Raw genomic sequence first — 11,058 nt, 5'->3', positions numbered from 1 at the left:
ATGCAACAGAAAACAAAGTTTCATGGACTTCCATCAGAAGATCCTTTTCAGTTCTTAACTGAATTCTTGCAGATCTGTGATACTGTTAAAACTAATGGGGTTGATCGCGAGGTCAACAGGCTTATGCTTTTCCCGTTTGCTGTAAGAGACAGAGCTAGAATATGGTTGGACTCTCAACCTAAAGATAGCCTGAACTCTTGGGATAAGCTGGTCACAGATTTCTTAGCCAAGTTCTTTCCTCCTCAAAAGCTTAGCAAGCTTAGAGTGGATGTTCAAACCTTCAAACAGAAAGAAGGTAAATCCCTCTATGAAGCTTGGGAGAGATACAAGCAACTGACCAAAAAGTGTCCTTCTGACATGCTTTCAGAATGGACCATTCTAGATATATTCTATGATGGTCTATCTGAATTATCAAAGATGTCATTGGACCATTCTGCAGGTGGATCCATTCACCTAAAGAAAACACCTACAGAAGCTCAGGAACTCATTGACATGGTTGTAAATAACCAGTTCATGTACACTTCTGAAAGTAATTCTGTGAGTAATGGGACGCCTCAGAAGAAGGGAGTTCTTGAAATTGATACACTGAATGCCATATTGGCTCAGAATAAAATATTGACTCAGCAAGTCAATATGATTTCTCAGAGTCTGAATGGATTGCAAGCTGCATCCAACAGTACTAAAGAAGCATCTTCTGAAGAAGAAGCTTATGATCCTGAGAACCCTGCAATAGTAGAGGTGAATTACATGGGTGAACCCTATGGAAACACCTATAATCCCTCATAGAGAAATCATCCAAATTTCTCATGGAAGGATCAACAAAAGCCTCAACAAGGCTTTAATAATGGTGGAAGAAACAGGTTTAGCAATAGTAAGCCTTTTCCATCATCCACTCAGCAACAGACAGAGAATTCTGAGCAAAATCCATCTAGCTTAGCAAACATAGTCTCTGATCTATCTAAGGCCACTCTAAGTTTCATGAATGAAACAAGGTCCTCCATTAGAAATTTGGAGGCACAAGTGGGCCAGCTGAGTAACAGGGACACTGAAACTCCTCCTAGTACTCTCCCAAGCAATACAGAAGAGAATCCAAAAAGAGAGTGCAAGGCCATTACCTTACTTGGTGTGGCCGAACCCATAGAGGAGGAGGAGGACGTGAATCCTAGTGAGGAAGACCTCCTGGGACATTCACTGACCAATAAGGAGTTTTTCTTTGAGGAACCAAAGGAATCTAAGGCTCATCTAGAGACCATAAAGATTCCATTGAACCTCCTTTTACCATTCATGAGCTCTGATGACTATTCATCTTCCGAAGAAGATGAAGATATTGTTCAAGGGCAAGTTGCCTAGTATTTAGGAGCAATCATGAAGCTGAATGCCAAATTATTTGGTAATGAGACTTGGGAGGATGAACCTCCATTTCTCATCAAGGAACTAAATGCCTTGGGTCAGCAAACTCTACCTCAGAAGAAACAGGATCCTGGTAAATTCCTAATTCCCTATACCATAGGCACCATGACCTTTGAGAAGGCTCTGTGTGACCTGGGGTCAGGCATAAACTTAATGCCACTCTCTGTAATGGAGAAACTGGGAATCTTTGAGGTACAAGCTGCAAGAATCTCATTAGAGATGGCAGACAACTCAAGAAAATAGGCTTATGGACTAGTAGAGGACGTGTTAGTAAAGGTTGAAGGACTTTACATCCCTGCTGATTTCATAATCTTAGACACTAGGAAGGATGAGGATGAATTCATCATCCTTGGAAGACCCTTCCTAGCCACAGCAAAAGCTGTGATTGATGTGGACAGAGGAGAGTTGGTCCTTCAACTAAATGAGGACAACCTTGTGTTTAAAACTCAAGGATCTCCTTCTGTAACCATGGAGAGGAAGCATGAAAAGATTCTCTCACTGCAGAGTCAACCAAAGCCCCCACAGTCAAACTCTAAGTTTGGTGTTGGGAGGCCACAACCAAACTCTAAGTTTGGTGTTGAACCCCCACATTCAAACTCGAAGTTTGGTGTTGGGAGGTCCCAACAATGCTCTGAACATCTGTGAGGCTCCAAGAGAGCTCACTGTCAAGCTATTGACATTAAAGAAGCACTTGTTGGGAGGCAACCCAATGTTATCTAATTATATCTATTTATTTTCCATTGCTATTTTATGTTTTCTTTAGGTTGATGATAATGAGAAGTCACAAAAACAACTGAAAAATCAAAAACATAATGAAAAATAGCATTAAAAATAGCTCACCCTGGAGGAAGAACTTGCTGGCGTTTAAACGCCAATAAGAAGTATCAAACTGGTGTTTAATGCCAGAAAGAAGCATCAAGCTGGCGTTTAACGCCAGAAACAAGCACCAAGCTGGCGTTTAACGCCAGAAACAAGCATCAACCTGGCGTTAAACGCCAGAAACAGTATTGCATACAAAGGGCATTTTTCACGCCTAATAGGAGCAGGGATGCTAAGTCCTTGACCCCTCTGGATCTGTGGACCCCACAGGATCCCCACTTACCCCACCTCTTCTTCTCTCCTCTTCACACCCTTTTATAACACTCTTCCCCAAAATCACCTCAACCAATCACCTCCATTACTCCTCCAAAACCATCATACAACCCACCTACACCCACCCACTCAAATTCAAACCATCACTCCTTTCTTTTCACACATCATAACCCCCTACAACTCCCCTTGGCCGAACCACTCATACCTCTCCATCTCGTCTATTTTCTTCTTCTTCTACTCCCTCTTCTCTTCTTTTGCTCGAGGACGAGCAAACCTTCTAAGTTTAGTGTGGTAAAAGCGTTGCTTTTTGTTTTTCCATAACCATTTATGACACCTAAGGCCAGAGAAACCTCTAGAAAGAGGAAAGGAAAGGCAAAAGCTTCCACCTCTGAGTCATGGGAGATGGAGAGATTCATCACAAAAGCTCATCACTAAGAAAAGGATTGAGCAAACAAGAGATCATGGACCTCAACAAGAGCTATGAGGAAGGAGCAACAAAGACAAGAAAGAGACATAGAGGAGCTCAAGCACTCCATAGGATCTTCAAGAGGAAGAACTAGCCACCATCACTAAGGTGGACCCGTTCCTTAATCTCCTTGCTATTATTTTTCTGTTTTTCGTTTACTATGCTTTATGTTTATGTTTGTGTCTTATTACCTGATCATTAGTATTTAAGTGTTTATGTCTTAAAGCTATGAATGTCCTATGAATCCATCACCTTTCTTAAATGAAAAATGTTTTAATCACAAAAGAACAAGAAGTACATGATTTCAAATTCATCCTTGAAACTAGTTTAATTATTTTGATGTGGTGACAATACTTTTTGTTTTCTGAATGAATGCTTGAACAGTGCATATGTCTTTTGAAATTGTTGTTTATGAATGTTAAATATGTTGGCTCTTGAAAAAATTATGAAAAGGAGAAATGTTATTGATAATCTGAAAAATCATAAAATTGATTCTTGAAGCAAGAAAAAGCAGTGAATACAGAAGCTTGCGAAAAAAAAGAGAGAAAAGAAAAATGGCAAAAAAAATAGAAAGAGAAAGAGAAAGCAAGCAGAAAAAGCCAAAAGCTCTTTAAACCAAAAGGTAAGAGCAAAAAGCCAATAACCCTTTAAACCAAAAGGCAAGGGTAAAATAAAAAGGATCCAAGGCTTTGAGCATCAGTGGATAGGAGGGCCCAAAGGAATAAAATCCTCACCTAAGCGGCTAAACCAAGCTGTCCCTAACCATGTGCTTGTGGCGTGAAGGTGTCAAGTGAAAACTTGAGACTGAGCGGTTAAAGTCGAGGTCCAAAGCAAAAAAAGAAGAGTGTGCTTAAGAACCCTAGACACCTCTAATTGGGGACTCTAGCAAAGCTGAGTCACAATCTAAAAAGGTTCACCCAGTTATGTGTCTGTGGCATTTATGTATCCGGTGGTAATACTGGAAAACAAAGTGCTTAGGGCCACGGCCAAGACTCATAAAGTAGCTGTGTTCAAGAATCAACATACTGAACTAGGAGAATCAATAACACTATCTGAATTCTGAGTTCCTATAGATGCCAATCATTCTGAACTTCAAGGGATAAAGTGAGATGCCAAAACTGTTCAGAGGCAAAAAGCTACTAGTCCCGCTCATCTGATTGGAGCTAAGTTTCATTGATATTTTGGAATTTATAGCATATTCTCTTCTTTTTATCCTATTTGATTTTCAGTTGCTTGGTGACAAGCAACAATTTAAGTTTGGTGTTGTGATGAGCGGATAATTTATACGCTTTTTGGCATTGTTTTTAGTATGTTTTTAGTATGATTTAGTTAGTTTTTAGTATATTTTTATTAGTTTTTAAATAAAAATTACATTTCTGGACTTTACTATGAATTTGTGTATTTTTCTGTGATTTCAGGTAATTTCTAGCTGAAATTGAGGGACTTGAGCAAAAATCAGATTCAGAGGCTGAAGAAGGACTGCAGATGCTGTTGGATTCTGACCTCCCTGCACTCGAAGTGGATTTTCTTGAGCTAAAGGAGTCCAAATGGCATGCTCTCAATTGCGTTGAAAAGTAGACATCCAGGACTTTCTAGCAATATATAATAGTCCATAGTTTGACCGAGTTTAGATGATGCAAACTGGCGTTCAACGCCAGCTCTCTGCCCTATTCTGGAGTCAAACGCCAGAAACAGGTTGTAAAGTAGAGTTAAACGCCAGAAACATGTTACAAACTGGCGTTCAACTCCAAGGAAGACCTCTACACGTGAAAGCTTCAATGCTCAGCCCAAGTACACACCAAGTGGGCCCGGAAGTGGATTTCTGCATCATTTACTCATTTCTGTAAACCCTAGTTACTAGTTTAGTATAAAAACTACTTTTAGTGATTTATTTCACATCTCTGGAACACATTATGTAACTTTTACATTCTAAGACCTCCATGGGAGGCTGGCCACTCCGCCATGTCTACCCTATTTTCACTTATGTATTTTCAATGGTAGAGTTTCTACACACCATAGATTAAGGTGTGGAGCTCTGTTGTTCCTCATGAATTAATGCAAAGTACTATTGTTTTTCTATTCAATTCAAGCTTATTCCTATTCTAAGATATTCATTCACACCCAAGAACATGATGAATGTGATGATTATGTGACGCTCATCACCATTCTCACTTATGAACGCGTGCCTGACAACCACTTCCATTCTACATGAAGACGAGATAGAATGAGTATCACTTAGGTATCTAATACAGGGGACCGAGTCCGAGATATTAGAGTCTTCGTGGTATAAGCTAGAACTATTGGCGGCCATTCTTGAGATCCGGAAAGTCTAAACCTTATCTGTGGTATTCCGAGTAGGATCTGGGAAGGGATGGCTGTGACGAGCTTCAAACTCGCGTAGTACAGACGCAAAAGGATCACTAGATCCTATTCCAGCATGATCGAGAACCGACAGATGATTAGCCATGCAGTGACAGCGCATTTGGACCATTTTCACTGAAAGGACGGGATGTAGCCATTGACAACGGTGATGCCCAACATACAGCTTTCCATAGAAAGGAGTATAAAGGATTGGATGAAAGTAGTAGGAAAGCAGAGATTCAGAAGGAACTAAGCATCTCCATACGCTTATCTGAAATTCTCACCAATGAATTACATAAGTATCTCTATCTTTATTTTATATTTTATTTATCTTTTAATTATCAAATCTCTATAACCAATTGAATCCGCCTGACTGAGATGTACAAGGTGACCATAGCTTACTTCAAGCCGACAATCTCCGTGGGATCGACCCTTACTCACGTAAGATTTATTACTTGGATGACCCAGTGCACTTGCTGGTTAGTTGTGCGAGGTTGTGACAAAGAACTAAATTTATGAACGTGCGCATAAAGCTTTTGGCGCCATTATCAAGGAATGAACGATCACGATTTCGTGCACCATTCATCTAACCATGGTTAATTTGATGTAATTTCATGAGAATTATCCTATAATTACTTGTATGCTAAGAATGATGAGAATTCTCATGACTTTAGCAAGGCTTTAATGCATGTATTGGTTGATGATAGGTGAAGGAAAGCATGGGAGGAAGTTGAAGAAGGAACATGGAGAAGATGAAAGAGAAGCAACGTTGGTGGCCAAGTTGGACCACCAATGCTGCTTCAAACTTTGAGAGGGAAGCAGAGCAAGGTTCTGCATAATTTTCTGGTGCCCATGTTGGAGAAAACGTTGTCAATCCAACGTTACCCCCAACGTTATGAATAAATAAGCTTTCTGGAGATTTTGAAAATCTATAATGACGCGCACGCGTGTTGTACGCGTACGCGAGGATTGGAAATTCTGACAATCCATGCGCACGCGTTGCTGACGCGCACGCGTGGATGGGTAACGTTGGACCCCAAACGCTACCTCAAACGTTGGTGGACAACGTGCGTGAATTTAATCCCAAACTTCTGAATTTGACAAAGCGCAGCGACGCATACGCGTCTATGGCGCGTACGCGTGGGCCTAATTTTTGAGAATCCACACGCACGCGTGGATAGGCCAACGTTGGAGAGAACGTTGCCAGTCCAACGCTGAGGACAATGCTCTTCTACATGTTTTAAAACTAGAAATGGGATTTTTGCATCCACGCGCACGCGTGCAGCACGCGCACGTGTGGATGCGCATTCTGACCCCAAGGGCGCAAACGCGCAAGGCACGCGTACGCGTGGGTAGGAGAACGTTGGCACTCCAATGTTGAGTCAAACGCCAATGACAGCAAGTATATCTGGTTTTTAAAAAAGGCGTTTGAGTCAACGTTGGCCATCAAACGTTGACTCCAACTTGAGCACCAGAACTTTGCAATTCAAACAGAACTTTTCTCAACAGCAAGGAAAACCAATTGGAGCAACTTCAACCCAATTCCATCAAGGCCAAAAGCCCAATTCAGAGATTGAAGATCAATGGAAGAAAGTGTATAAATAGCTTATAATTTAAGATAGGGAGAACTTTTGGACTTTACTTTTTACTTTTTGGCCAGTTTTAATTTTCTCCAATGTATCTTTCAATTCCAATTTCCATTTTAAGAGCTATGAACAACTAAACCCCTTTCATTGGGTTAGGGAGCTCTGTGTAATTCAATGGATCAATATTAGTTTTCATTCATCTTCTTCTTTCTTTCCTCTTGATTTTGCTAGAAAGCTTTCGTTCTTCATCCTATTGGATAGTTGTCTTGGGAAAGAAGCTATTCATAATTGGATCTCCTCTGAACCTTGGAAGAGGAATGAGGAGATCATGCTAGAATTGCTTTCTCACATTGGATTAGGTTGGGGTTTGGATGGATATAGTGACATGTAATCCTACCAATACTTTGATCTATGAATTTGTGTGGTAGAATCAGTGACCGATCTTCATCGCTTTCCATGAGCACTTAAATCAAGAAATTGGGCAATTGTTCATACTTAGAAAGATTAGATTGCCAAGGAATTGGGATCTAATCACCTAAGATTGCCAAGGAGATCAATGAATGCATTGATTGAGGAAGAGATGAAAATGAACTTGATCCGGAGAATTATCACATCTCCTGACCCCAATGAATCTCCTACTCTGATCTTACCCATTCTCTTACATTCTGCTCTTTAATTTCATGCTTAATCCCCATTCCCATTTAATTTCATGTAATTTAAGCTTCTGTCATTTAATTTCTTGCAATTTAAGTTTCCCACCAATTTTACTTTCTGCAATCTCAATTCAATTATGATTTTGCTCAACTAGAACAACTCTCCAATTAACATTGATCAACCAACCAATCCCTGTGGGATTTAACCTCACTCTACAGTGAGTTTTTACTTGATGACAATCCGGTACACTTGCCGGCAGAAAATTGTTGAGAGACAGTTTTCGAGTGAATCATGTTTATGGCGCCGTTGCCGGGGATTGGTTTTGTATTGACAATTATTAAATTGGAGGTTAACTAGATTGAGCACTTTTCTTTTCGTTTGATTAATTGAATTTTAATTTCAGTTGTTCATTTTTGTTCTCTGCAATTTTTAGTTATTTCTCTTGAATTTCTCTTTACTTCTTTACTTTCCAGCAAAACTAACCCACTAACTCATTAACTATTTGATTAATTACCTCAATTGCTCTAACCACACTTTTTCATTAATTGTGAATCTTTCACTTGCTTGTTGCTACTTGTTGTGCTACTTGTATCACAGGTAGAAGAGAGGTTTCAACCTCTTTTGACAGTGAACCGGAAAGAACCTTCCTGCAATTTAGGAGGGAAGCAAGAGGAAAGAAGGCTGTTGGTGCAGAAGAAGAGGAGGAAGACTTGGATATAATCATGGAGAAAGATATGGAAAACCATCATGAAGAAAAGGTGAACAATCATGCCAGAAGAGGTGTAGCCAACCCTGCTGGACAAGAGAGGAGAGTTCTGGGATCATACATCAATCCAAACGCAGGAAACTGTGGTAGTAGCACTCAAAAGCCAACTATCCATGCTAATAATTTGAATTGAAGCCTCAGCTCATAACTCTTGTGCAAAACAACTGTTCTTTTGGAGGAAGTGCCCAAGATGACCCTAATGAGCATCTCACTAAATTCCAAAGGATATGTGACACCGTTAAATCTAATGGTGTTCATCCTGACACCTATAGATTGCTACTGTTTCCATTCTCTTTAAGAGACAAAGAATCAAAGTGGCTAGAATCATTTCCCAAGGAAAGCTTGACAACCTGGGAGGATGTAGTGAATAGAGTCTTAACAAGATTCTACCCTCCACAAAAAGTAAATAGGCTTAGAACTGAAGTGCAGACATTCAGACACTAGGATGGTGAGACTATTTATGAAGCCTGGGAGAGATTCAAGGATTTGACAAGGACATGCCCCCTGATATGTTTAATGAGTGGGTGTAACTTCATATCTTTTATGAAGAGTTGAATTGTGAATCAAAGAAAGCTATAGACCACTCATCTGGAGGTTCCCTTAACAAGAAGAAAACCATTGAAGAAGCCATTGATGTTATAGAGACAGTGGCTGACAATGAGTATTTTTATACCTCAGACAGAAGCAACAACAGGGGAGTCCTGGAATTAAACCATATGGATGCAATCCTAGCCCGGAATAAAATGATCGCCAAGCAACTGGCTGAATTGACCAAGCAAATAGAGAAGAATTAGGCTGCAGCCATCCACACTCAACCATCACCTCAAGGAGAGTTGGAAACAGAAGAAGGAGTTAACTGGGAGGAAGCTAATTACCTTGGAAATTCATCTAGGCAAGCTCATGATCCATATTCCAAAACTTATAACTCTGGTTGGAGGAACCACCCAAACTTTAGGTGGGGAACCAACAAAACCAAGGCCAAGACCACAGACCCCATAATCCAAACCAGTATAACAACTCTACTCACCAACACTCTAACCAAAAACCATACCAGACCACACAAAACACTTATTCACAGCCACCATACCAAAGCCACAATAACCACTCTCAACACCCCAATTTCAACCAACCATCACCACATGATGATGACAGAATGGCCAAAATGGAAGCTATGCTTGCAAATCTTTGCAAGGAGTCTGAAGACTTAAAAAAATTTAGGAAAGAAGTGAGAGGTAGTATAAAAAGCCGAGGGGAGGTTATTAAGAATCTTGAATATCAGGTAGGACATCTTTCACAGCAAACTCCGAAGTCCACTGATAGTTTCCCAAGTGATACTGAGAAAAATCCAAGAGGGAAACTGAAGAAGGTGAGATGGGAAGAGTGTAAGGCAGTTACTCTTGCAAATGAAGAAATCCTGGAAGAAGATACCAGCAAACCAACAGAGCACAGCCAAGGAAGTTCCCAGAGCAACTTAGAGAAAAAGGAACAAGGAACTGGATCTATACAAAGAAAAGAATCAACAAGGAAGGAAATTCCGAAACCTTATGTGCCAAAGGCACCATTTTCTCAGAGACTCAGGGGAGGTGAGAAAGAAAGGTCATATTCAAGATTTCTAGATATGTTTGCATCTCTCAGTGTTAACATCCCCTTTATCAAAACTCTCCAATAGATGCCTACATACATCAAGTGCATGATAGAGCTGCTGACCAAGAAAGAAACCTTAAAAGGGGGACAAACAGTGATAATGAACAAGGAATGTAGTGCCCTCATCAAGAAGGATGTACTCCTGAAGAAAAACGATTCAGGGAGCTTTCATATTCCCTGTTCTATAGGAGACACAAAAATTGACAGAGGATTTTGTGATCTAGGAGCTAGCATAAATGTGATGCCTCTATCTCTTATGAAGAAGTTGCAAATCAATGAGCTAAGATCCACAGATGTAATCATCCAACTGGCTGATAAAACTCAGAAGCAAGCCGAAGGAGTGGTCGAGAATGTATTGGTCAAAGTGGGAAACTACTTCCTTCCCACTGACTTTGTTGTCCTGGACATGGAAGAAAGTTACATCCACCTCATTATTCTGGGGAGACCATTTCTAGCCACTGCTAGAGTACTCATCTATGAAGCACGGATACTTCGCTGAGTTTTACTAGCCTTTTTCTTTGTTTTTAATAGGTACTATGCACTTTCTTGAGTTATAAGTAAGCAATTGGGTTAGAAATTCATGTATGTCTAGATTCATCTAACCATGGTTAATTTGATGCAATTTTATAAGAATTATGCTATAATTACTTGTATGCTAAGAATGACGAGAATTCTCATTACTTTAGCAATGCTTTGATGCATGTATTGGTTGATGATAGGTGAAGGAAAGCATGGGAGGAAGTTGAAGAAGGAACATGGAGAAGATGAAGGAGAAGCAACGTTGGTGGCCAAGTTGGACCACCAACGATGCTTCAAACGTTGAGAGAGAAGCAGAGCAAGGTTCTGCATAATTTGCTGGTGCCCACGTTGGAGGGAATGTTGGCAACCCAACGTTACCCCCAACGATGTGAATAAATAAGCTTTCTGGAGATTTTGAAAATCTATAGCGACGCGCACGCGTGCTGTATGCTACGCGTGGATTGGAAATTCTGACAATCCACGCGCACGCATGGATGGATAACGTTGAACCCCAAACGCTACCTCAAACGTTGGTGGCCAACATGCGTGAATTTGATCCT

The 11,058-nt window shown here is 40.4% G+C and overlaps 2 non-coding genes across 2 annotated transcripts; both read right to left on the bottom strand.

Annotated features, from left to right (window-relative positions):
- Positions 1-255: 255 nt before the first annotated feature.
- Positions 256-363, bottom strand: LOC148546158 (small nucleolar RNA R71). The gene has a single exon (XR_015901304.1). It is a non-coding gene; the product is annotated as a small nucleolar RNA R71 (small nucleolar RNA).
- Positions 364-8,743: 8,380 nt separating this feature from the next.
- LOC148546157 (small nucleolar RNA R71) lies at positions 8,744-8,846 on the bottom strand. Its single transcript, XR_015900455.1, has one exon. It is a non-coding gene; the product is annotated as a small nucleolar RNA R71 (small nucleolar RNA).
- Positions 8,847-11,058: the final 2,212 nt, after the last annotated feature.

The sequence above is a fragment of the Arachis ipaensis genome, chromosome B9, assembly GCF_059453495.1.
Source record: "Arachis ipaensis isolate K30076 ecotype BB chromosome B9, ASM5945349v1, whole genome shotgun sequence".
NCBI classification, from domain to species: domain Eukaryota; kingdom Viridiplantae; phylum Streptophyta; class Magnoliopsida; order Fabales; family Fabaceae; genus Arachis; species Arachis ipaensis.
The sequence above is the reverse complement of the archived record's forward strand: the minus strand, read 5'-3'. Positions and strand labels throughout refer to the sequence as shown.